General features: G+C 41.5%; 1 protein-coding gene across 6 annotated transcripts in view; it reads left to right on the plus strand.

Annotated features, from left to right (window-relative positions):
* GHR (growth hormone receptor) overlaps positions 1–21,859 on the plus strand; it is a 148,843-nt gene that overhangs the window by 24,837 nt on the left and 102,147 nt on the right. For 2 of the 6 annotated variants that reach the window (XM_057364729.1, XM_057364725.1), the window contains exon 1: positions 8,501–8,661. The exons of the other annotated variants lie outside the window; for them this stretch is intronic. The gene's annotated coding sequence lies outside the window, so the exon portion shown is untranslated. Of the gene's footprint in view, positions 1–8,500; positions 8,662–21,859 lie in introns of those variants that run through there. 6 annotated transcript variants of the gene reach the window in all.

Raw genomic sequence — 21,859 nt, forward strand, 5'->3', positions numbered from 1 at the left:
ATTGGCTCTGCTGGACATGGTGGAAGCCTCCAGAAGCTTCTCACAGGAGCCGTCTTTTTGCCCCCCCCACTTTCAAAAACTGGGCCAAGCAAAACCAACACAACTAGCAATTACTTGAGAATCTGCAAAAAATGGCTGAAAGATATAATGCTGGGAAAGGACGAAGAATATCATCTGCCTTATATAAAAAGAGGGGAGAAAGCAGAGGGYGAAGAGCCTGGAAATAATAATCTAATCAATCTAACTTCAGCTCACAGGGGAAAAAAAGCCAAAACCAAACCCAAAACATACCTAGACTCAATTAAACTCTTTGCAAACCCCTTAAATGAAAAATAGTAGCATAAAACCAAGTATACTAATGCTTATGTTTTTAAACCCATTTCCTTTATTTTGATAATGTCATATCACAAAATTAGAGCTTTTGCAGGACCTTTCTTTGTTTCGAATTTATTAAAACTTTTCTTGACAATCTGGACAACAGTCTTAAAAAGCTGGCAGATGAGATGAAGTTGAATGTATTGAAAGACATAATTCAAATTCAGAATTACCTTGAGAAATTGAAGTAGTGGAGTGAAAAATGGATGAAATTCTTCAAGATGAACTGCACCTAGGTGGGAATAATCCAATTAAATGCTSTGATTTATAAATAGTAGTATAGACTTCAAGCTTTTCTGTTCTGAGCACTATTAGAATGTCATGTAGTGAACTTGGTCCCTTTGGGGCGTTGTATTCCAGAAAAGGCATGGGGCAACTGGAGAAAGCCCAAAACAGGGCACATGATTAGAAGCAAAGAGAATSTGACCTATGATGAAAGATTTAAAAAATAGACATCTTTTGGCCTRAGACACAGGAAAGACTCTAGAATACATAACAATTATTTTCAAACACGGAAGAGAATAACCTGATTATCATTCTCAATGTGGATAGAAGAATACAGGAATTTAAATTGTAGCAATAAAATAAAAGTTAGGCATTAAGGAAAACATCCTAACAACAAACTTGTGAATATCTGGCACAGGCAGCTTTAGCAGGTAAGGGGGTATTCTTCACTGAGATAGTTAGAAAGCTAGTCAAGAAAATACCAAGAATTAGGAAAGGACAGTAAATCCTGCTTTGGGATAGAGATGACTTACACCATGAGTAGCTAATTGATAGCTTTCAGCTGTACTTGGCTTCTCAGTAATTCAAATTACCATGTCAAAATGGTGTTATGTCAAGCACATCAAGCACCACATGAGCAGGTGGGCTGTTCTGGTGTAGGATCTACTGCTCAATTTGAATCTCCACCTATGAAAAGAAGTAGTCATCAGATCCYGTTTAGAGTGAAGCCACCTATTTCTCTGGAACCCAGCTTTATATTTTGTTTGCCTCACATCCCATGATGAAGTTCATGAGTTGTGTAAAGAGCACTGCTGTTCACAGGACTCCTGCTCTTTCGCCTCCCCAAGATACAAGGCATGCACCAYGTGGCTTTCATCCAAGGTAAAATATTGTTATGCAATTCCATTGGCCAGAAAGGCTGAGACTCACCAAACCAGATGACTCTTGAAGCCATTTCTGTGTCAGATGACTTGAGTCCTTGCTGCCATCAGTACACTTATGAGCATTATGAATCATCAGTATAAGCATGCAGGATGAAGAGTTTGAAATAATCGTGTGCAGCAAAATCACCCAGGCAGTGATTGAGGGCTAGAGGACAACAGATTRTGTGCATGGACAGCCAAACCACTTTCTGTGAATGGAATGGAAAGTTCATGGGAGGACCTCATAATGGAGAAGAACTTGTCAGGTTAGAACAATAGGATTCAGAGATCTTCATTTTGACTGTAAGGTGGTTATGGCACCATTACAGTTTCTGATGGGAGAATTCTCAGAGTAATCTCCAAAAAGGGATCTCTAACCCAGAAACAGGGAACTACAAACTTGTGGTCTGGTTTTTATACCTGATTTGATGGATGGTACAGATTAGAACTGGGAAGCATGTGAATAAACATGTTTTTTTTGAAGAGTCAAAGTGCTATCTTCCTTAATTTTAGGAACTTCCATGTACATAAAAAAATAAAATTCATAAATACATAAAAATATTCTGTTTGAAAGAAACTGCCATGTGAGTTTTTGAATGACAAAATAGTACAAGTCAGGATTTTCCTCTACTGATATTACAATTTTCTCAGAATGCTGAGTTGTTCTAAWAACCCAAGCTATTCAGAAAAAAAGGCTAATGTTGTCCTGAACAGAAATACACCCATTATCTAGAGATGGCAAACACATGTATTTTATCAGTTTAAGTCCCTTGTTGTCTCAAATGCTTAAGATCTGTCAACTAGAGACCTTAAGCTGAATCATAAATTAAAGGATGCTGCTGTTCCTCGAACTAGAGTTATGAAAACAACAAAAAAAAAGGTACTGTCTGGTTTAGCCCAACAAATTKAAGTATCATACGTTATACACTGTGACCTTGATCAAATGATTGTCTGTTGTCTTTCGTATGGCAATAGTTTCGCTTRAAGTTTTAGCTTCAAGTGAATTTAAGTACACAAAGAGTTGAGCATGGTGTCTGCTCCTGCTTCTGTGCTCTCCTTTCCACCTAAGAAGAAACAGACAAAAGGACTTAAGGTGGAGAGCAGGAATATATAGCAAAATTGCAGAAAAATGCTCATGAAATGTGGATAGACAATGCACACATGCTCTGAGCAATAAAATGCAAAATACTTGGAGAAGTGAACCAGTTAGGTCTCTAACATCTTAGAATTTAGGAATTCAAACATAGGAAAGCAACCAAGAAAGTCTTGTTTAAGAGTTTAAATCTTTGGGACACTTTAGATGATAGCATTTTAGGCAGCAGCTTCACCAGACACCTAAACCTGTTCTGTTGGCAGAAGGAATTGGAGGACAATGTGGACACGCAGGCAAAGGAAGTGGTCTCAGGCTCTGGATTCCAGCTTTTCAATGCATGTCTGCTCACAATCTTCAATAAACACTTGATAGACTGAGGATGGGATTCACTCAAGATCCAGACGGCAACACTACCACATTGATMAAATTAAATACATATATACACATATATAAATGCATAAAAAATATACATATACATACTATAAAACTGATTGATTTTTTTCACTGTTCATTTGTTCTTCTGGCTAATGTAACATCTAAAATGCAGGACATCCTGTGTAGTGCTGGAAACAGGCCAGGACACCAGCCATGRTATTTCTTACCTCAAAAAAAGGAAGAGCAGTGAACCTATCAATTGAAGCAAAACCTTCATTTCTACACCACTCCATCTCCCTTCTTCAGAAAAAAAGCAAGAAAAATACTGCAATTTACACCTTTTTTAGAGAACCAGAAAGTCAGTGTATTCATTACATGGCCAGATAGGTCTTTGTTTTATATTACTTGTAGATAATGACATAATGGATGACTTAGAAAYAACAGAAAGAGAGTAAGAGACCCCAGGCTGTTGCAGAGTGTTTCTTCATTTTTTTTCCTTTCCTGCTTTGCCCGTGCCTTCCTRTCCTGCGCGCATGTTCACATTGATTCCCTGGAGATTAGTTCCTTAGAGAAAATTCTCTGTYTCCACAGATATTTATTGGTTAGGTAATTATTCTGCTTTTATATAAAGTATTTGGGGGAGCTTAGTGCTCTGTAGCTTTAAAGGAAGTAAACCAGACAACCCACAAACTAAATTTTTCCACATATTCAGAGGCTGAGAACAGAGCTGCTATTAAATATTGTTTTTACTTTTATATACAGCAAGCACTGTGCATTCCCAGCTCTTGGTACAAGTCTGATCATGGTTGGAATATGCATTTTATTAGTGTGGTTTCTTTTCATGGCAAGCAATCGTGTGTCGTGGTACCTTTTTCTGCAATTCTACTTACGATGGAAATTCAGATTAAAAGAGAGCTTCTCTTCTTTCAGCTATCCCTATTCCTTACATGAATAAAGAGCATTAAGAAGGTGAAGGGAGGAAASAAGAATTAGCTTATCCCCTGCACAGAATTTTTGCTATCGTCCTATAAACAAATATTATGATGGAAAACACACTAAATGCCTTAGAGTGATTTACTCTCTATAAAAGTTATCACTTGAATTTCACACACCACCAGTGGACTTTCTTTCCCCTTAAGTTTTCTAAAAGCATGACATAAAGGGGGAAACATATTTATCTGAAGCATTCTCTGTCTTACTTCCAAAAGTCCGACATGTTCCTTTCACATTCCCCATTTTTTAATACCATCTAGAAAAGATCAGTGGAGATTGATTGGAAAAAGATGAATTGTATTACTARCAACTATGGATACATAGTCCCTGTGCTTGCAGGCCAGTAACTTATACCTGTCCTGTTTAATATTTGTACTGATGACCTGGAAGACGCAATGTGTGCTCTYAACGAGTTTGTGGATAACACCACACTGGAGGGATTGGTCAATATGCTAGCAGCCTTCCCTTGCTACAAGTAGGACATTGAGAAGACAGAGCCAGGCTCTCCAAAGCAATGCATGGTGGACAGAGGAGAGACAATAGGCACAATGAGAACTGAGAAGTTCAGAGAGAAGAAAGGAAAGCTCTTACCCTGTAGGACAGCAAAGCCATGTAGCAGCTTGCCCCAAGATGCTGCGTAGCCTCCTTACATGAAAATTTTTGAAACCCAACTGGGTAAAACCCAGCAAGATTTGCCCTCTTCACTGACTCTGCATTGAGCTGGAGGTGGGACTGGGGAGCGCCTGAGATCCCGTCTAAGCCGCGCATTTTCTGTATTTATGATTGCGTTATAAACAAGAAGTCARGAAAATAAGAGGGTAGATTTAAGCTGCAGTTATGAATACAGGATATAAACATGGCTTGATTTAATCTCAGTTTTTCATGCAGTTTGGAAAAAAAAAACAAACCTCTTTTTGTAATTAGTTTAAATAGTTTCGCACTCAAGAGAAACATACCCAAAGCTCACTTTAACATCAAACCACAGAGAATTTTGAACTATTCAGAATAAATGACATTTTTTTCAGATCTCATGTAAAAACTCTGCAGGTAAAGCAGTATCAATAAAGAATGCATTTTGCACTAATGTATTAGAAAAAAGGCCAACAAAAAATGTCACTATTTCCTTTCAATACAAACACTACTAGACAAAGAAAACCTTTTTTTCTAGCACAGACCTTGCATGTGTACCCCATTATGCTGATCTAGAAATATATAAATTAACATTGCTTTTGCTGACTTTAGGCAACTACTACCTGCTACATCAAGCAAATGGAGTTTGGTTTACAGACTTTACCAATACCAATATAACTACCTTCATGTTGTACAAGCTCAGATTGTAGCCAATGCTTACAGTAGGCACTCACAGCAAGTCTSGCAGAAATTACAATCAGCACTTGCTTTAGACAGTTTGTAGTGAAGGAGCCTCCTCCAGATAAAGAATTATCATGAACAGAGGTGTTGGAATCCTATTTGACATATTGTTGATAAATACTGCATTATACACTACTGTAAAGAGAGAGCAAAATCAGACTCAGACATCATTTTGTCCTCTGCATTGGTTCCAGAACATCAGGAAGGACTGGACTTTCAATACAGTTTGGAATGAAGCAGCCAACTGCATGTAGAGGGAAAAGAGTAGGTGTAGGCATCACTGGATATTATGTCAGAACAAATGGTCAGAATTCAGGTATTTTTATTGAGTGTAGTTAAGAGAGATTTGCTTTTCCAGGTTTTTTAAGGAGATTGGATGGAATCTGGAAGAGTGATAATACAGCAGAAATGAAAAGGTGAAGAACATTGATGAAATCGTACATACTTTTAAAAGTAGATGTTTCTTAATAGATGTATAAATAATACAACCAATTTCTGTMTTGTTGCTGAGGTAAATTTAAGATTCATGCTTCATAAGATAYCAACCTTAGGTACTTAAAAGCTAATTTGTTTGGGTGATTAAATGATTAACACTGATGAGCAGTACAGAGTAAGTATAGTCTCCCAAAATCCTCCAAAGAAACTGAGAATAATCATCACTAAAATTAGACCTTTTTTAAAATAAGAGAGAAGTCAAAAAAAACATTGATCAATTATTAAATTATTTATTTGTATTTGGGTGGTTAAGAAAATTCAAAATATTGAATATACACACAAGTTACATACAGTCTTGTGCTTTCAGAGATCCAAGGCCAGCTGTAGACAATGCGGAAACTACATTCTTACTGGTCTCCTGTTTTCCCAGCCCCACCCACATCCTCACACGCTTTCTGACTGAAAATTACCTTGGCTGCTTTTGCCTAAATCTAGTCTTGTTGGCTGTGTACTGTATTTGACATTAGTCCCCATGCAACTAAACTACATATCATGGAAAGAAATAAAAAACTTTATCTAGTACAGAGAAAGTCCGGGCAACAATAAGCCTAGAATACATAATAAATCTATGAATGTATTATTATCCAAGTGTAYTTGTACAAATAATGAGGGAGCAGTAAATTATTTTCCCTTGTTTACCTATGTGGAATTTTACATGTTCAGCTCTTACTGCTACTTGGCCAATGCAATCCAGGTTTTCATAGTCTCAGACCTTATTAAGCTATAGGAATGCTGTATTAAACAAACCCACAAACATCTCCGGACCTGGAATCTTCCTCTTTTAACATAGTGCTACAACCACAAAACTACAGGGGTAGGATCAGATCTGTGATTACAATTTCTAACACAGTAAGTTATTAATCATGCTTTGCCACAGAGCTTCAGTAGCAAGAGGTAAGAATGAAATGTCTGAATAAGAACCACTAGTTTGGTAGCACAGGGATCTCCCAGTAGATGTGGCTATAAATCCCCTGTAAGAACTGGAACTTAATGCAAAGACTATGGTATTGCTCAGTAATGCAAAAAAATTCTGTCCTGTGATTTTGAATGAGAAAAAGGCAAGAGACGGTTCTGGTGTAGGAATAAGAAAGATGAATCTGCATGCCCTTAGTTTAAAACCTGAGTCATACTTCTGTCATATAGTTAGCAACATGCCAGATTTTAATTCCCCTAAGTCAATTGAAAGTTGATGAGGTCACATCTTACAGTCCATCCTACACTAAGTATGCATCTTTACACCGTGGAACTACCCTGTTTATTCTGGGCAAAGCAAGCCTGGACCAACAGTCCTGTTGAGAACAGATTGCCTGCTGCTCACAGGTCAGTCTCTGAGGAGCACCAGCTCCCAAGCGAAGCAGCTCCGAGTCTGSGAGCACCTGGTTCAATAGCAAGGGAAGGGCAGCACCAGCCTGAGCAGTCAGAGGTGCCAGGAACTGCACTGCTCCCATCAGTTTCCATAGGCTGGCACTGCTGTTACTGTTCACCAAACCACAGCAGAAAGTTTGAGCGAGATACAAYTCTCTTTTGCTCCCAGCTAATTTCAGACGGGATTTTGTGACTTACTGAATGATTGTGAAACTCTGAAAACACTGACCTGCGGGGATCTCGTCCCACCTTTGTTTCCCAAGGAAGCCACAGGCTGTGCCATTTTGAAGGTGGGGGACACAAACATGACAGGGAGCCCACAAGGGCCTTAAGGATCAGTGTGTCACTGCTGACGTCCCCTTTGCACATGTCGGTCTGTCTCCGTTACTTTGTCAATGCGAATACCTAAATAAACTGATGACACTATGCTCCTTTCAACTATTTTCTTTCCTGAACTGTTTCTCAAGAGAAATCTTTTATTATTTTAAGACAATTCTTAGCAGCTGCTCTCCCTTCTGCTGTAGCTCCCGTCTAGGCTCACACTACTACACGCCACACACCTGGTCGCGGAAGGTTCCATCATCCTTTCAGCCGTCCAAGACTACTTCACTTCCACCTGGCAGTCGCGCCCGTGGCACGCTGACACCCCCTTCACCCTAAAATCGGGTTCGTCGCCTTCCAGAACACAAACGATATCGCCAGCCCTGCCCCTACCGGCACAGGCCGGGCCCGGAGCCCGGGGCTCGCCCCGATAGCCATGGGCGGTGGGACTGCGGCCGCGGCTCCGGGGGCCGTGCTCCCGCCCGTCCGGCGGGGATGGATGAGGGCTGCAGTAGCCGCCGTTCCCCCCTAGACGGAGCCCCGCGGCGCAGCCAAAGTGCCGGCACCGGCCGGGGCTCGGGCCGGGCAGCAGCGATCCCCGGGACGCGCCGCGCCGCCCCAGCCCGCCAGACACGCTCCCCCGGCCCCGCTCTGCCTCCCCTCCCCGCGGTGGTCGGGCTGGCGACTGCCAGGCCGGAGGAGGAGGAGTACGCGGCGGTGGCTGGTGGGTGCCCCGCGCCCCGCCAGGGCAGGACAGGCGCGGAGCCGATTGCGGCGAGCGGAGCGAGTGCCACCGCCGCTGCTGCCGCTGGCGGGGGAGGCAGTGTGGGGAGAGGTGTAGGGGAGCGCTCCCCCCCGACCCCCGCCCCGTGCTGACCTCCCCTCCCTCCTCTCCGCTCCCCGCCTGCCCCGCCCCGCCCCGCGGGAGGAGTGCGGGCTCAGCCCGCCGCCCCGCCGCTCTCGCTCGCGTTTTTTTCGCCGGTCGCTGCCGCCCCAGAAGTTGGGGCYGGCCGCGGCGGCCGCTCGCTGAGGTGCTCCCATGGTGCCGGCGCCCGCCGTGGGGGGGGCACGCCCGCTGCCGCCCGCCGCGCCGCCGAAACTTGGGGGAAGTTTGAGAGCGAGTTGGTGAGTACCGGGCGGCGGCTCCGCGCCGCTCCCCGCCGGCCGCCTCCCGCCTGGCGCGGCCGCGCTGCGAGTCCGGCCGGGGTCCGGCTCCTGCCCGACYTGGCCACCTCTCGCCCGGCTCTCCCGCAGTGTTGGCGGGATGTCTGCGAGCTTGCCCCGCGGTTCCGGCCGGTGTCGGCGCGGCTCCGGAGCGGGGCCGCCCGGCGTGTCCCGCTGGTGAGGGCAGCCCGGAGCCGGGCCGGGACCGCGGCGTCAGCTCCGGCCGGCGCTAGGACGGCGGGCGAGGGACGAGAATTCCCGTCACGTCGTGTGCTGTGGGTGATAGAGGGGGTGACGGGGACGAGAAGCGTGGCCTCGGAGATCTGGAGAAACAGTTTTCTTCAGAGGAGCCCTCTTTTCTCTGTGGACTTGGGTTTAAAAAGCGGGCAAGAATGGTCGGTTAGCTGCCAGCGTCTCAATCTTCCCCGCTGTAATAGCCCTAATCAGAGTTTTTCTTCTGTATGGTTTATTCCAGTTTATACAATCCCTGCAATTTCTCCCTCTTTTTATTTTTTAAATTTTATTTTTTAATTTTATTTTTTTTAATTTTATTTTTTTAATGCCATTTGCCTGTATTTTTGTTTCTTATTCTGTGGCATGCTGTAAGTATTACATAGGATAAAAAAAATAGAGAATGTTTTAAAAAACAAATACTGCAAATATTCTGAGCAGAAGTGTGCAAACAGAAGGGTTGTAGCAGAGGAGTAACTAGTACTTTATCATTTTCTTGTCTTCGGTAAAACTTATTGCAAGTTCTCAGGGGACTAATGCTACAGATCAAGTGAGTGGATGTGTCATTAGTTACTCATCTTTTCAGTATATTTTCTTTAGAATATAGTGTATTACTTTATGGCGTTCAGTCACAAATGCTTTTCTCCTCGTGTAGCAACCACACAAGACCCACTCTTGGTCATCTTTCTGGTTGTGATTAAGTTAGAAATAGGAATGAAGCAATTAAAAAACTGCTTGAGTTGGATCCCATTTTATTAATGCTCTAAGCAGTTATTTACTGATACGAAAAATTAAAGTTACGTGTCTAGTAAAGGTCTTCTTAGCTTAAATCCAAAAGACTCTTAAGTATAGCATAAACTTGGTTGCTCACACCAGCAATGAAAATGTAGTTGGGCATAGAATCAATTTAAGGAGATTTGGTAAGATTTATTTAAATGCTGGTGTTTGTTTAAAAGATGCTATTTTAAATGTTGARTTTAAAGTGGATTGCAATTGAGATGTCTTGTGGCTCTTAGTGATGAATGTAAGTATTACTGAAAGTTATTCAGACAGCTTGAACTGTTTGAGTAGGAATGTGGTGTCTTTCATCTCCACCACATCTCCATCTCGCATTACTAGAATTGCTACTTGCTGTCTTAATTCACGACGTTAGCATGTTATAATAGTTATAAAGAATCGACAAACAAGACAGCTTGCAGTCCTTCTGAGGAGTAATTTCTAACATTTCCAGTAAGTGGGAGTGATACTTTAATGAAATATATAACTGCTGAAACTTATGCTAATGTATAGAGAAGTCATAGACACCCACCAAATATTATGAAGTGAAATTCTTTGAATRTAGTGAACCACTGTTTTCACTGCCGTGGGCTGTTTTCTCTCCTGGTGTTGCTGTATTTGCATAGCACAGTGTAGCACCATTCAAGTATAAAAAAATCAAGGGCTCTATAGAGGTAYTAATTCCTGTAGCACTATGAAGCCCACAGCACTGCTCCCAGAGAGTGCATGGGTGTCTGTGACACACCAGCTGTGTTGGGGAAATGTACAGAGCTCAGTTCTAAACATTTTTACAAACTGAAGTAGTATGTCATACTGTACATGACCACTTGTACCCTTTTCCAGGAAGAAATGGTCAAAAACTCTGAAGGCAAATCCCCTGTTTACAGATTGGTACCTTTGCTTTTCGTAAACTGGAGACTGAGGATATATGAGTATATAGTGGTCCTTTTAGAGTTAACCTTCTTTCACAGAGTCTTTTTCACCTGRCTGTATGTAATTGTCTGTAAGTGCTTAGGTAAACTGGAGCTATACCTTGCTCCTGTTAAATGAAACTTTTGCTGAAGAAATTGTCTTTTATCAAACCTAGTATTTATCTTGTGCCATTAAAAAGAGTATTGAACCAAATAAATATAACATCATGTATCTTATTTGAAATATTGTATTTTAATGCATAAAACAGAAGCTGTGAATATTTGTCGCTGAGAAAGTAATGTAGGCAGAGATGCTTTGATTTTTTTTTTTTTTTTTTTTTTTTTTGGTCTTAACTGAAAAAGAAGTGCTTTATCAGACACAAAAGCATTTGCTTGCATTCAGCCCAGTTGAAGATCTCGCAGTCTTAAGGTATATGTAAAAACATTTTGAAAGCATTACAAATAAATAAAACTATGGGAATAACAAGAAGGGAGAATAAAACTGATTGGGTAAGGAAGAGCAAGGATACCAGCAGAGTGATAATGAGTCTACTCAGTCCACATGGGAGTCCTTCAGTGATAGGTTAGCTAGAGGATCAGGTTTCTTTATATAAAGTGTTTTTCTTAATTTTTACCAAATATTTGTCTGATGGAAAGACAATTTTTTAACCCAGTGGAACTGAGGTAGTAATTCTGGGAAGAGGACAGTGTGAGGAAAGCAGGGAGAGAGGTAGTAGGCTTGCTACTTCGCTGTGGCGAAGGCGAAAGGCTGACGCAATGAGATACTAGCTTGGCAGGAACAGATTTATGTCAGGACTTGAAGGAACACTTTGTGCTCAAATTGTTTATCACTAGGGAAATCTTTACCCTTTATGAATCCCAGTTTAAGTCTTTGTATGAGGTGGGTGTTTGTTTACACATCATTTTAGTTCWTGAGAGATGGAACAAGCATCCTCTTACCAAAGAGCTGGTTTTTAGTGTATGAGAAACAAATTTTCGCAGAAAATTGTGAAGGCTATTCTCTGACAGAGATTAAATGTTGTCCATATAACATTTACTGCAGATTATGAATAGAAAGTACATTTAAGCACATATTTTATTGACMTTTAGAAAGCATGTGTTTTATTGAAAATACCTTAATCACTGGAATGTTTTCTTTTTTTCATTAGTAACAAGGTAGTATAAACTTCAGAAATGCTTCACAGTAGCAGGGCAATTTGCAATAGAGTGGAACTTAATGTCTCACCTGAAYAATGTAATATACCTTGCTCTTTGCTGGGCATTTCAGATGTACAGTGTTGTGAAGTTGTAAAAGACAATTAAAATTACTTTTATTGAAGGAATACCTGCTGGAAAACACCCTTGGTGGTGGATGCATGTGCACAGACACTTGAGTCAGCTTTACTTTTCACGTGTAACATTGCCCCACTTCATTATCTCTGTGCTCAGTAGTTGAAGAACTAGACCAGTAATCAAGCATTCCTGAGTTTTAAAACTCCATCTGCCGTGCTATTCATATTTAGCATGCTAATCTAAGCCATTTATGTTTGTCTTTTGACTTGCCAGAAGATCCACCGACTGCAATGCCAACAYCCATACCTACAAAATCATGTTCAGCTTTATAAATTAGGTACAAAACTACTCCTATTTGAAGTGACACAGTCTGCAGTGTAGTATTTTGTCTTGCTGTGTGTCCGAACTAGTTTTCTGGAAGGGTTCACAGCTTGGGATAATGGTCCTGYGCAGGAAGGTGGTACATGGAGAGCACTGGCGATGTGGTGGAGACAAAGAGCTCTCCTAGCGAGGATATGAATCTCTGGTAAATGTAGCAGAAAATTTTAACCTCTCTTCATTAGGAGAACAAACACAGCACCCATTCTGTTGGTGTGGAATGATTTATGCTTCCCCATTTCTCCTTTTCTGTAGCCATTTAGGGAGACTCATTAGTGTATTACAGTGCTAGACCTGCTGGGCCTCTATGTCTGGCACAGGTGACTACTGAGAATGGGTTCATAATGTGTGAAACTGAGCTCAAAATGTGCAAAGTTGYTTTGCTGGCTTTATGCTCATTAAGGCAGCAGATTGCTGCCTCTGATTACTTAATAAGCTTATTGCTCATAATCCTGGAAAAAGGTGATATATGAAAACATAAACACAAATAATCAGTTGCATTTGAGTAGACCATTAACAGTGGTAGAGATAATTAATATATAGTACTTCAAAAACTGTTTAAATACTGTCATAAATCTATTACTGTCTTCAAGCTCAGTTTGTAAGTGGTCAGTCCAAACATGAAGTACTCTTTCAGATGCATGATAGTACTTGTTTGTACAAAACAAGTTTGTCAGTAGCTAACAGGCAGCAGCTCTGAAGGGAATTTGGAAAGTTAGGTTATTAATAATGACCATCATGGTGCAGCATTCAGGCATTTAAGGTGTGCTTGAGTTTTTGCTGCCTCAAGAGAAAAGGAGATSAGTAAAACACTGTATTGAAGTAGACCTCTAGGATGTGTTGATGGTTGGTAGAAACTGTACTTGTGTACTTCTGGGAACTATATCTTTGTGCCTGGAACAACAGTTTTGAGTTTTAACATGCATAGTCTATCCCTACAATCTTATTGGTTATAGCCAAACCACTCCCTTTGTGCCTCCTGGAGTTTGGAGATAGTCTGACTGTGAAGTACAGCCTGTAGGACAGAAGAAACAGACTGAAAAACCCCGGCAGATTTTATTCCAGATATCTCAGTTAAATGAGCATACAATAGTCAGTTTTTTGCCTTCCGTTCCTSTTTCCCAGCTGCTCTCAAATGTTCAGCAAGCAGTCTGATTTCTTCTATATTCTGTTTCTTACCCTTTTTTGCCTGCCTTTTTCGTATGTGTGTTGTTGCTGCATAGAGAATGAGTTGGGCTCTCCTTTATCGCATGACTGCAAATATTGTTTAAATTTGTTCTGGAATGCTTATTAAACTGTGTTTGCTCAAGAGCCATGTTATGAACCTACTCTATAATTGTTCTGARCAGTGCCTTGTTTACTATGTTCATCCAGAAGAGCTTGAACTCTTCGGTGTTTTGATGGTTTGTGGCATTGCTAATGGCTTTATGTGATGCTATMAAAAGTGAGTGAAAACAAAGCAGGATTCCTTCTAGATGGTGGTTTTTGTCCCTTGCTTTGTGTGGRTTGTGATTACTTTGGGACAAACTTTACCTGTTCTGCCAAGAGTAAGGAAGACCTGATATGAGGATTGAGGGAAGAGCAAATGCAAGCTGCTGTATCTTTGGGTTTTTTTAATGGCTGAGCCTATTAAAATAAGTCAGGGGAGCACTGTGGAACTTTTGCTAATGAAACTTCCAAGAAAACTGTAGCTTTCCTAATGACTGTGCCAGTTTACAGTCAGACACAGAGTAACTCCAAGGACTAAGTCAGATGTTAAGTAAACAGAGTAGGATACAGCATGGTCAGGATTCCACCAGGCCATCTGCCTTATAGGACACAGAGATCAATCCAGTGAGCTGTGCTTATGCTGGGGCTTTGGTCTTGCAGGTTGCATCCTGACTGCTTTAGAGGACATACTAGGTGAGCTGAGCCACCTGAAGGAATGATTTGCAGGATGCAGTGGAAAATCCTGCTCTTTTTTTAGAATCTGTTTGCAGGTTTTGGCTGAGGCACACATATAACTGCAACACATGCAACCAAAACATTTCAGRCTTGACTTGTTCCTGTTCCAAATAGTGCCAACTGGTCCAGCATGTGTGAATGAGCTTATCTTACAGCTGCAATGGTTTTGCGGTAGGATCAGAAAGAGCGTGTGAGACAGTGCTTTACACTTTTCAGCTGTGATTTCTGACCTTTGGAGAGTGGCAGTGAGCCTCTGGGTCTGCTCGTGCTGGGTGGCGCTAACAAACACTGCACAGGAGAGGTGCTTGTTATGTGATATGGTCAGTGCTGGCCTGCTGTACACCAGCCATTTCTGCTGCTGCAGGACAGCGTGTAYAGCATGGAGGGACTGCAGCCTGAGATGGGGAGAAAAGGCCCCTCCACTTCCCTGTGAGAAAGGCTATTTTTGTGGAACTGTGGGATGAGCTCTGCTATCTTCCAGCTCTGAGGTGCTTTAATTAGGATGGCCGTATCAGTTCAGAAAACATTTCAGAAAAAGAAGTCACTGTTGTAAAGCAGCCTGTGCCTCGTTACTGCTGGTTCTTAGGTAAGTATTTCATTTGAATAACTAATTTCCTTGAAATAATAGGTATCTTTCAGAAAATAAATTTCTTTGGTTGTACTAGATCCAGATTTTTTTTCAGTGGCATGTAATTTCATCCACCACAAGGCACACAGAAATGTGTTAAATACAGTGGATTCTGCTTGCTGGTTCTCAGGGCTTTAGCTGACCACAGAGGTGCTGGGGCTGACATTAAGGAAGCATGGCATTCACCTCTTTAAATGGTATGAGAGACTGCCTAACCTATATTGAAGCAAGAGGAACAAGAATATTTGCTTTATACGTCATTGTAATACCGAWGTGGCTTTATAGCGAGGGGAAATCTTATCTGAAAAACTGGGGTGACRTTCTGTGATGGGGACAGAGCAATTGGTATCGTCTACGTGGACATCTGCAGTTTGACACTGTCCTGGGGCCCATCCTTGTCTCTAAACAGACATCAGCTGATGGACTGACCACTTGATGGATAAAGAACTTGTTGGATGGCCACACTCAGARTTGTGGACAGCAGCCCATTGTCCATGTGGAGAGCAGTGAGGAGTGGTGTCGCTCAGGGGTTCGTCCTGCGGACAATGCTGTTCCACAYCTTTGTCAGTGACAAGGACAGTGGGATCGAGGGCACCCTCGGCAAGTTTGCTGATGACCCTGAGCTCTGTGGGGCAGTCGACACACGGGAGGGAAGGGATGGCATCTACAGGAAACTGGACAGRTTTGAGAGTTGGACCATGCAAACCTCCTGAAGTTCAGCAAGGCCAAGTGCAAGATCCTGCACCTGCATTGGGGCAGTCCAGGCACAGCCACAGGTAGGGCAGAGAACTGATTGAGAGCAGCCCTGTGGGGAAGGGCTTGGGGGGGATGGGTGATGAAAACTCACCAGGAGCTGGCAGAGAGCGCTCACAGCCCAGAAAGCCACGGGAATCCTGGGCTRCAYCCAGRRCASMGTGGGCAGCAGGRGAGGGAGGGGATYCTGCCCCTCTGCTCTGCTCTGCTGAGACCCACCTGGAGCATCCAGCACTGGGGTCCCCAATTTAAGAGGGACGTGGAACTGTTGGAGCAAGTCCAGAGGAAGCCACAAAGTTGATAAGAGGACTGGAGCACCTCCCCTGCAAAGCCAGRCTGAGAAAGTTGGGGCTGTTGAGCCTGGAGAAGAGAAGGGTGTRTGGAGACCTCACAGCAACCTGGCAGGACSTGACAGGGCCTACAGGAAAAATGGAGAGGGACTCTTTGTCAGGAGCTGTAGTGATAGGACAAGGAGTAATWGGTACACAGTGAAAGAGGGGAAATTTGGGTTAAATGTGAGGAAGAAATTCTTTGCTGTGAGGGTGGTGGAACAAGTTGATCAGGGAGGTTGTGGATGCCCCAGCTTTGGGAGTGTTGTAGGCGAGGTTGGRTAAGGCCTTGAGCCAACAGGTGTAGTGAGAAGCATCTCTGCCCATAGCAGGGGAGTTGGGACTAGATGATCTTTACAGCCARTCCCAACCCCTGACATTCTATGATTTTTCAGGCTTGTGGTATATAATTGTATAAGACCTRTATTCAACATACAGGGGAATAAACAAATATGTAATAAAACCATTGTGCCCTTGTATCTTTGATCTAGCTTGTGGCATAGATGAGTGCACTTARTGGCATGATGGAAAAAGTAGTGTTTTTTGGTGTTGAACCCATGTGTTTSTTGTGGCCTGTTCTATTGCTTTTTGTTTCTTTCCAAATATAAAAGGCTTATATTTTATTAAGGTAATCAGGTATATTCTGGAAATCATTGCAGGTCCCTTTTCCTGTCCTGTTATAACACTGCAGATGAGGGTGAAGAGCTCTCTCCATAACAGCCCAAGGGAGCTTTATGGAGTCAGTGTGAATAAAAAGTCCATCCATCAAAAGAAAAAAGAAACAGGATTTAGGAAGAGACATTCCTCCTGATTAGTTGTTTATGTTGACATTGAATGATATAATGGAAATCTTCACGCAGAACCTTCCCATAGTTGTGCTCCTGTTTTCGTTGCTGAGGTAGGAATAGCAGATTTTTAAAAAATAATTTTGGCCTTTTGTTTGAATGTTATTTCCAACCCAAGGAAACCAGGAGCCTAGTTAACCACAAGAGATCTTCAATTAGAAGATGGAGGAGTTTTTTTACAGTGTTAAAATATGCTCAGTGTTTCAGTTTACTAAATCTTGCAGAAAAGGAGAAGAGATTGAAGGATTGAGGGCCAGGGACTGCATACAGGTTCTGAATAGTTTCTGAAACAAAATGGATTATGTTCAAGAGGGAGATCAGGACATGAAAGCCTGGGGAACTAATGGTTGKTGGAAAGACAGAAGTTATGTCTTAAGTGGACATTTTTATGAACACGTAACTGAACATTATATGGCCAGTAATCAAGAAAACATGTTTAAGTCTAAGAGTAGTGATTTGTTTAAGGATGTTTGAGATGGTTGGACTGAAACACARTAAAAAAGTTTAACTTCCTCAAGATGATTAATTTGAATTGTAATTTGAAATGCACCCAGAAGTATATTTTCATGCTGATTTTTAAAATATTTTAAATTTTTATTATTATTGTAAAGATTGTAGTGCTTCATGAATAAAGCTATGGTAGGAGTAGAAATGTTTTTGATAGTGTAGGACTGATTTTGCCAATGGCCTGCATTGCTGTGCTCTCCAAATGGCATACTGTTGGCAGTATTTTTTAGCAGCCTGTCAGTACAACAGCATGTAAAAATACAGGGATCAGAAAGGTGGTATATTTGCATCAAGCAACTGTCATTCAYCTACTCAATTCATATCTGAGTTGTTGGTACACATACTGTTTGTTTATATTGCATTATTTACTGATGCTGGAGWGTGAAAACAAAATGTGAGCTGTCAGTGGCACCAATTGTTAGGGTTGAAGCAGAGCTATCTCTCACTAGTTACTTATTTGTCTGTATTTTTTAAATTTCTAAAAGGTTCCTGCCAAAGAGCCTCATCTTACAAGAGGCTGTGACTGTTCACGYGAACTGTTCATATATACAATCCTATTTATATGAAGCAGAACTGTAGCTTTCTGGGCCAAAGAATTATCTTTCCCGTTCTTTACATCTCAGACACCTGCACTGACCTACATCCATTCCCGTTAAGATTGAGCAGTACTACAGAGCAGCAGCCTCAGCTGTGGCTTTGGGACCTGCAGGTCGTACAGCTCTCTCTTCTTGGGACTTTTCATTGTTGCTTCATATCCCAGTAGATTGGTATTTTCCAGATACTCTCATCACTCCCTACCTTAACAATGCAGATAGGTGCTCTTACAAAATGTTATTAAAATACTTGATCAGAAGCAGTGAACATATTTACAGGCTGAAACCAGCTTGAGGGGAAAGCACTGGATGTGCTCAGGCAGACATGGCAGCTGCAGCTGAGCATCCAGCAGCCTGCAAATACAGTTGCCACCTCCTGTTTCTCACCAGCCCCTCTCCCTTTGCTTCTGCTAAGCAGAAATTGAAGTCTTTCTGAGTGTGGACTAATGTACATGAACTTGTATAAGTTTTCTAGGATGCATGAAGCAACTGAGACTTCAAGTAAGTCTAACACTGTAGATCAAAGATGCAGGGTATGACTTTCAGCTTCAACAACACTGACCTTTCTGTGTCTTCTGCAGTAAAAATAGTTGCTTATCGGCRGCTCTGGCTTTTTGCATTGACTTTTGATCCTTATTGCTCTTACCATTCATTTATTTGTCTTTGTCTTGGCAGAGCAGTTCAGTTACTTCAGGAAAGGACTAATGCCATTCATTATATTATTTTGTCATTGGAAGAAGTGAAAACAAATGCTCGTATTGCTTTGACTTTTTCTTTGCAGACTTCTGGTGTGTGGTCTGGGTAAGGAATAATGCTTTCAAAGCCATCATTTGTAACTCCTTTCTGATAAATGACATAAGACCCTAGGGAACTATCTGCAAATAATRTTACAAATTTTGGATGTATTTTATGTGATGTTAGTACTTCTTGCCATTGGCTTAAAAGATGTATTCATGGATATTAAGTGTTGCCTGCTCTTCCCTATATTACCAGCAAATCACTTTGTAGACCATGGTCATTCAATTGTTGCAAATTTAAGCTAACGTTGAAATGGTAAAGAAGACCCACATGGACCCCAGAGGTATTTAYCATGGGGTCAAGGAGACCCACAGGAGTAGTTTCTCTTCAACTACTAATACAGTCCGGCATTGAGAAGTTRTGAAGGAAATTTAGAACAATGTCTCCAAGTTTTGCCAAGATTACTCAGTGGAATCACTTGTTGCCAGATGCTCATGCTGAATTAGAGAGAGCAGCAACCACTGCGGTGAAGATTAGTTTTCTGAAATTGCTCAAAGCCAATTATGATTCCATTTGTTGCAGGGGATTATTWATACTCTGTGGACTGTTCTACAGTTTGAATGACAGACATCAGGTAGAAGTTATATTTATGAGGGAAGTGTTTCTCACCTTATCCTGTTAGCTGTGGGAAYGCATACCGTGTCTTCTATTTGGGATTTCAGTGTAGCTGTGAAAAAGGGATTGTAGCATAGATCGTGGATCGGAGTGAAAGATTTGGTCTGTATTTCCCAAGCAGTAGCTCCTGGAATCGATACGCAGCTTGTGGCTAGGAATGGAGCCATAACCCTGTCCATGACTGCATGCGAGGCTCGGCAGTGAGTTCAGAAAGACCTCAGCCAGATGTGAGCCTTCGAAGCCTCTGCTCATGGCACTGGTTTCCAAACCATAGCAGAACCTCTCACTTTTTTTTTCTTCTTTATTCCTCATGGAAGAGGGGAATACTTGGTTAAGTGTTTTGGTGTAGTTTTGAATGTATTGTGCTCTTGGTTTTTATGTAGTCTTGGAATTAATAATAAGCCAGGTGTTGCTTGTGTTTCATGGATGATATATTCAACCCAAGAGTCCAGGGAGCCTACAAACAGACTATTCCTCTTCTTCCAGCTGTTCCTTTTGCCAGTAGCATGAAYTGAAAGGTTTACATAAGTTAGAGATTCACGGCTGAGTATGAAGTTTTCTGCTGATCAGACCCCTTTGAGCAATTTGTTAATAAAGTGGAAGTCCAGCACTATACTCATTAAGTATATTTAATTGCTTTAATGCTAGATGCTGCTGGGAAGATTCTAGCATCCTTTCTGGAGTATGGTTTGTTGATTGTTGTATGACCCAGTTGGCAGCAAGCCTGTCCTGTGAGGCGCAGGACAAGAATATGCTGCACAGTTACTTTGCTAAGTAGTTGAAATACAGTGCCAGCGTTATTTGGGACAGATACATCTTTGATAACCTACTGCTGCCAAGTTGCACAAGAGGAAACTTTTTTTCCATCATAAAACTTTCCTTCGTTGTTCATCAGCAAGCTGATCCAGAGGAGCTCTTCTTCTGTTGAGATTTARGGGAAAGTTTCTAGTCAAGGTATCAGTACTGCATCCTGTTGCTCACTAGCAAGCAAATCTGCTCATTTTGAAGTTTTGCATAATGTACTGGATCTCTAAACATTTGCTCAAAATGCAGTMTACTTTCAGACAATTCACATTGGTCTGTCGACTTATTTAAAAGTTATTTTCATAAATCCAGAAAAACTAAAACACCACCAGTAAATATGCTCTAAAATAATCCTAGCTTGTAACTCTGGCTTCTGTCACATGATGACCAATCTGCAGGGTACAAGCAGATAGTCTTCACCAGTTTTAGAATGGCTAAAATCTTGCTCTTTAGCAAAAGTAGGAATCTGGCAGTGTTCAAGTACAAACCASTCTCTTTGTGGAGACTTACTGCAGGCTCTCGGATACACTCATCCTTGCTCTGGAAAGTTAATTCAGTCACCTGGTGTGGTTAGTCGGATTTTTCTTTTCTATGTTTAAATTTCTCTGTTGTTTGAACTCTGCCTGAAAAGTAGACTGGCACATGTTCTCTTATTTTTCAGATCAGTCATGCCAGCTATGCATAAAAGAGCTGGAGCAAAAGCATTCCATATCCGTTAAGTGTTTTATTTTCCAGACTGAAAACTGAATACTTGCAGCTTGTATGTCATTATATGCTTGTCATTCCTAATTACTTTCTGGCATGTTCCTGGGTGTTTTGTAGACAGGAAAATGCATTTGATTATTTTTTTAAGCTAAGCTAGCAAAAAAAGTTTTAAAAAAAGTCTTCTACAAGAAAGCCAGAGAGGTAGTTTTTACAAGGGCAGACAGAGATAGGACAAGGGAGAATGGTTTAGATTAGATATGTGGAAGAAATTATTTTCTCTGAAGGTGGTGAGGCACTAAAATAGGTTGCCCAGAAAGGTGGTGGATGCGCCATCTCTGAAAATATTCAGGAGTRGGTTGGATAGGGCTTTGAGCAACCTAGTCTAGTGAAAGGTGTCCCTGCTGGTGGCAGCAGAGCTGGAACTAGATGACCTTTAAGGTCCCTTGCTGCCCAAACCATTCTGTCTTTCTGTTAGGTGGAAAACTATTGGGAGAAAGACATATGTGGGCTTAATAATTTTTCCCTTTCTCGAAAAGTGACTTGCTTTATCTTTTATWATCAGTAAGCATTTTGTCTTGAAGGAATAAGACTATTGCATTTCATAACTGAAAATTAATCATCAAGCATATCTTTTTATTTTCAAGACATGTAAGTGTGTGATTTTTTTCCTGCAGGTATTCTGTATACTGTGGCATGTTTTACCAAGGGAAAACATGGTGTTTGTGTCTGCATATCAGATTTTATATGCACAAATGCATAAATGTGTACAGAGTAGATTTGTAGTTCTGACTATTCAGAYAGGTTACCAAGTGAGTGACAATAAGTCTCCTGAGGCTAGTGGTAATAGAAACTGCACCAGTAAAGAAAAAGAAAGTTAACCAGCAGGGATATCCTTTGATTCTTTAGATTTTGTTTATTCTTTATTGTCACTTGACAGCTTGACTACTCTAGCAATGTGCTGGAATATCAGTAGCCCATTATCTCCTAAGTACCTGTGGTTCCTTAGTCCAAATATAAATCTTCAGTCACTGAAATTAAGAGTCACGCA

The sequence above is a fragment of the Malurus melanocephalus genome, unplaced genomic scaffold, assembly GCF_030028575.1.
Source record: "Malurus melanocephalus ecotype Western Australia unplaced genomic scaffold, MMel_1.1 scaffold_41, whole genome shotgun sequence".
Taxonomy (NCBI): Eukaryota; Metazoa; Chordata; class Aves; order Passeriformes; family Maluridae; genus Malurus; species Malurus melanocephalus.